We start from the raw sequence: 6021 nt of genomic DNA, 5'->3' as shown, positions 1-6021 counted from the left end.
ATCATATCTCAAAAATAGTTGAGAAATACTGCATTAAGGAAACAAAGATAACTTTATAAATAAACGCCATTTTTGTATTTTCTCTAGAATCGACTCTCCAAAGAAACCCTACAAATACATTAACATCTTGTATCATATCTCAAAAATAGTTGAGAAATACTGCATTAAGGAAACAAAGATAACTTTATAAATAAACGCCATTTTTGTATTTTCTCTAGAATCGACTCTCCAAAGAAACCCTACAAATACATTAACATCTTGTATCATATCTCAAAAATAGTTGAGAAATACTGCATTAAGGAAACAAAGATAACTTTATAAATAAGCGCCATTCGACATTTTTGCATTTCTCTAGAATCGATTCTCCAAAGAAACTTTACGAATGCATTAACATCTTCTATTATATCCCAAAAATAATTGAAAAACACTGCATTCAAGAAAAATCAAAGTAACTCTCTTCGTAAACTCCCACTTGACGATCTTACATATGTTCATTCCACGTGCTTCAACTTCATCTCGTGTCTCGAAGAACAGCTACCAACTCAAGTTATTAAATTCGTCGAAGCGCAACTTTTTCCTTTTCGAAGGAGGATAGATCCTTGTCTGCCACTCGAACGAATCTTCGAAAAGGATTATCTTAAACGATGCTATGTCGATTCACGATTCGTGTAATGATGGTTATGGAATCGTTGTTCCATGAACAATGATTCTTATTATTATTAGCAAAAAGGGGAAAATGGAAGAATATTGGATTCATAGAAAAATTCTATCATTGGATTTTAATCATGTGTTTAAAATTTTATTTTAAGAAAATAATTTAAAATTAAAAAGCTTAAAATTTAAAATTACAATTGAAATATGGAATATTGGATGCTATTGTATTGGATTTGTGTGATTTCAGAAATGTAGAGAAAAATTAATTTATTACAATTTATTCATTTTAACTTTATGTAAATATTATAAAATTATTATGTAGCAAATTAAATTTTAATTTTTGCTTTTAATTAAGTAATTTTATTTGAGAATGCAATTTATTTATCTAACTTTAAAATTAGCTTTGTATAAATATTGTAAAATTATTATATAGTTTATTGGTAATTTAATTTTTGATTTAGAATTTTATTTCTAAATGTAAAAATCGTTTAAACTTTGTGCAAATATTGTAAAATTCTGTAATATATACAATAATTAAAATTTTTTTTTTGTTTAAAATTTTATTTCAAGATTTTTTCAAATGATAGATAATTGAAATGTATAATCAATTACTATTATGAAATGTTAATTGGATTTATCATAAAAATTATAATAACAATTAAATTGTAATACTAAAATAAATTAATTTAAAAAAATTAATAAAATTTAATAAATTAATTAGAATTAATAAAAATAATTAATTATTCTTAAGATTTTTTTAATATTAATTGTATTGTTAAAACTAATATAGATAATGTAATAAGAAACATTTGTATTGAATAAAATCATTTTATTATATTTAAAAAATGATTTCGTTTTTATATGATTTAAATAATATCAAAATTTGATTATGAAATATCTAGAATAGTATATGAGCCATCTGAATTGTATCAATCCGTATTTTCCATTTAATTATAAATATAGTAGATACAAAAAGTATGTAATTACATATATATCATATTTATTATAACATTCTTATAACTATAAAAACTTAGTAAACTTAGTAACTATTAAACTTAGTAACTTTGAAAAAATGAAATTTAAATTATGATAAAAAATATATCTTATATATAATATATCTAGAAAATAAGAATATATGCAAATATTTTTTTTAAACATTTTAATTATATCTTTGTTCTGAACTTTTTGTAAATAAAGAAAATGTTAATAAAATATAAATTAAAGTTAGGAACCATTCTGTTTTAAATTTAAATATAATAGAAAAATCACATTAATAAATTTTAATATCAAATAATTTAAATGTTTTTTATAATAGAAATTTTTATAATAGAATTTTATTAACAGAATTATTCTTTGGTTTAAAAAAAAATATTTTTTTTTTTTTTTTTGCCTATTTTGAATATATCATATGATTCGCATATATTTTTAATACGAATATTTATAGAATTCAATATTGTTTGTAAATTTAACCTCTTAATAAATTAATGAAAAGGATAAAGATCATATATTATATGTATATTATCAAATAATTTAATATTAATCGATTTAATAATATAAATTGTGAAGTGAATATTAACCGATATAAATAATATTAATATAACGATAATTAAATTGAAATATATTTAATGAATAAAACGTAGGAGAAAGAATTATGTCAAATCGAAGTACAGATTTAAGCGAAATTCCGGTGAAATTTAAAGAGGGAAACCTATTGAGAAGCCAATAAAAGTTAAAGTTAAACAGCATTATTGGATTACATTTAAATATACCTTCATCATGTGATATCGATCTGTAAATGTATACCTTAAATGGTAATTTTTAGAGCAATAATATTATCAATTTTAAATAATAAAAGTTATAATCAAATTGTAAATTATTATTTTCTTATGAAAAATTGATATACGTAGCAAGATATAAAAATAATTTTTTTTTTTTAATGAAATTAAACGATTAATATCATAAGAATTTCAATGACATATATCTTTCTTTCTCTTTCTTATCACTGTTCCAAGTGTTAAAAACTTTGTCAAAACTTCTATTACTTCACAATAGCCTTTGTTCGAAAAATTTAATATAACTTTTTTTTTCAATTAAAGAAACAAAATAAAGAACTAATTATTATTATAATATTGTTATGATATATCGAAAAAACTTCATATTGAAAAAATTACCATGGAGTAATATAAAATATAATTTTTACTTAGTAAAATAAAATCATATCGTTACATTTATTTAAAATATAAAAAAAACAATAATTATTAAAATATTTTATTATAATCTTATATCTTGCATTATATTACAATATTCAATAAAAAATCATTCAATGAAAATTAATTCTGACCAAATATACTTATACCTATGTATGAAATTAATACTATCTAACCTAACTTAACTTAATCTAATCTCTGTGTATCTAAAATATTTTTGACATGATTCAATTTTTGATTTCAGTAATTCTGAATCATCTAAAATCTAAGTTAATAATAGATACAGTAAATAATCATGTAATTGGATTTGATTATCTTTAAATAGAAAGATAAAAAAAAATGTTAAAAAGTTCGATCTTAAATAAAATGGCACTTATCCGAATATTTATGTAAGAATTAAATGTGAAAAATATTTGTTATCTGGTATTTTCCACTTGCCTGTCTTGTAATATCCTCACAATGGTTTCAAACTTTAAGTCGGTAGTGTACTCAGAATGGAGAAAGATTACGCGTGAGCTGGTCTTAAAAGGATTATGAGCTTCCATTTTGCGGCCGGGAGAAAGAGCTCGTAAAAAACTGATCCTACTTTTTCTTTCTTATTTTTCTTTTTTGAAGCTTTTTTCTCGTTTATTTTTTCATTTTTCCGTTTCACGATGAATATTTTCAATTTTATGGGATAAAAAGAGGATTATTTGAAATATTTTTCGCGGATTAGGAAATAAATCGCTTAATGATAATAAATTTAACAAAATTTTAGTTCGAGGATTACGCGAGAGACAATTAAAATGATATTGATATTGGTAAAGGAAAAAGAAAGAATGGAAATTTATTTGAATAATGAAAATAGAGTAGAAAAAATACATGATAAAGAATTATATTATTAGAAATTGATTAGAATTAAATTTATAAAACAAATTTGTAAAATGTCCATAAATGAAAGAATTGTAGATAATTTAAATGATTTTGATAATTATTTAAAAATTATATTGAAAATATATTGCTATGTATATTTCTATTTTATTATTATTGAAATCATGATTATATATTATATTAAATAATGATGATTAGAATTAAATGTATATAATATAAATTTGTAAATGATTCACAAATAAATTTTAAATAAGAAATGAAAATTATTTGAAAATTATATTGAAGATATATTTCTACGAATGTATTACTTAATTATATAATTATTTCATTATTAGTGAAATTCAGATCATATATATATTATGAATTATATAATTCAAAGCAATGAATAATCAGATATAAATAAATTTTGTTCCAATTACGTTTCTAATTAAAATTCTAATTAAATAATTTGTCTTCAATTTAATACAGTATTTTGAATTCTGAATTAACTAAAATATTTATATGATATTTTATGATACATTCTGTATAATATTTTATAATATTATACGAAATTCATTTTATATGAGATATATAAAATATTTTCATAACATGTATATCAAAAAAATAATTATAATTGTATTTAGTATAATTAACAATGAATGAGTTGTTAATTTATATAGAACGTGCACTCTTTGTTATTAAATGTTTCATGTATTATTCATTGTATTTATATAAAAATATAAATTATTCATTGTTTAATTTCCTGTTTACAAAATATCATTCAAATTGACGTAACTTTGTACATAACTTCTTTTATGAAATAAATATTGCGACAATAAAGAAAAATTATTTTATACTTGGAAGAAATTTGAAGATACGAAAATATAAATAAAAAATACGAAATAAATGTATTTCTTTTAAAATACATGTAAGATTGATTAAATTTTTAATCACTATCTTTGAATCAATGTATTTTAATTAATACATGTCTTTATTTAAATTTAAGCTTATACGTATTATCAATTATCAATAAAGTAGAATTCATCGCACATTTCGTTAAAAATTTTTATCTAACGATAAATTTAACTGTCTCACCTCTGAAACTAACCTTTCGAATTCCACAATGAGGTCAATCGTGACGCAACATCTCTGTTTCACTTACGATTATTTCCGTCCGTACTTTATTTAACCATCGACTGCAATAAAAATTTTCAAATTTCAATGCAGGAATAAATAAAAAAGAATAATGATACACATTAATTATAATAAATAAATATTTTACATACAATATACTATAATGTATAAAATAATAATAAAAATATATTTTAATATATTTTAATTGTTTTGAACTTAATAATTTCAATTTTGAATACAATAAAAAAAATAAAAAAGAATTATAAAACAACATAACATAATATAATAATTTTAAACTTCAATTTTAAACTTGCTTCGAATTAATAATTCACAAAACAAAAATATCGAAGTAAATAATCTCATTTTAATTCAATTAAGTACTTATTCCATTGCGGGATATTTTTATTTTTTTTAAATTTTTTTTTAATTTTGTTTTTTTATTTCTGTTGAAATGAAAAAAATGAAACGCGCCAAATTGAATTAACGTGTCCGAAAGGATAAGGACAATATTTAAATTTTCCGATCGCGGATAAAACTCGGTGACAGTCGACATTTCACCGGAAATCGCAAGGATCCTTCAATGAAAATAGCTTTGACGCTCGAAACACGATTTTAACTGACAGTATGACTGACGTTGTAGAGCACACCGCTATTCGACCACATACGAACCGTTACTTACTTGGAAATCGCAAATGGGATTAATTAAAAAAGATAATTAGTGATCCACGATCGAGAAAATTTGATGCAAATGATATGATTTTATTTATAGAATGAAGAATGTTTGAAACAAATTTGTAATAGGGAGATAATGAATGATGTAATAAAAATAACTATTAACTAGAAATCAATATTAAATTTTCCAAAAATGTTTATTTATTTTTAACATTTGCAAAAAGTTTAATATTTTTAATTTTAATATAATATTTAAATATATTATGTAATTTTTTTCAACCTCTTATATTATATAATGATTTTTAATACAATTAAAATTTTTAAATATTTTTTTATTATTTATTTATTTTTTATTTATTTATTTATTTTATTCGACGATTGATTTTCAATTTAAAACTTTTATTTTTTATGTTAAAAATAACAAAAATATGTTTTTTATATTTATAAAAAAATATAACAATTCGAATATATAAAAAGTAGAAAACTAAAATGATAAATAATTCAA

At 20.4% G+C, this 6021-nt stretch overlaps 1 protein-coding gene across 1 annotated transcript in view; it reads left to right on the top strand.

Annotated features, from left to right (window-relative positions):
- Positions 1–6021, top strand: part of LOC102678545 (poly(rC)-binding protein 2) — a 247919-nt gene that overhangs the window by 89771 nt on the left and 152127 nt on the right. The gene's annotated exons all lie outside the window — the stretch shown is intronic.

Source organism: Apis dorsata, unplaced genomic scaffold, assembly GCF_000469605.1.
Source record: "Apis dorsata unplaced genomic scaffold, Apis dorsata 1.3 scaffold_381, whole genome shotgun sequence".
Classification (NCBI taxonomy): Eukaryota; Metazoa; Arthropoda; class Insecta; order Hymenoptera; family Apidae; genus Apis; species Apis dorsata.
The sequence above is the reverse complement of the archived record's forward strand: the minus strand, read 5'-3'. Positions and strand labels throughout refer to the sequence as shown.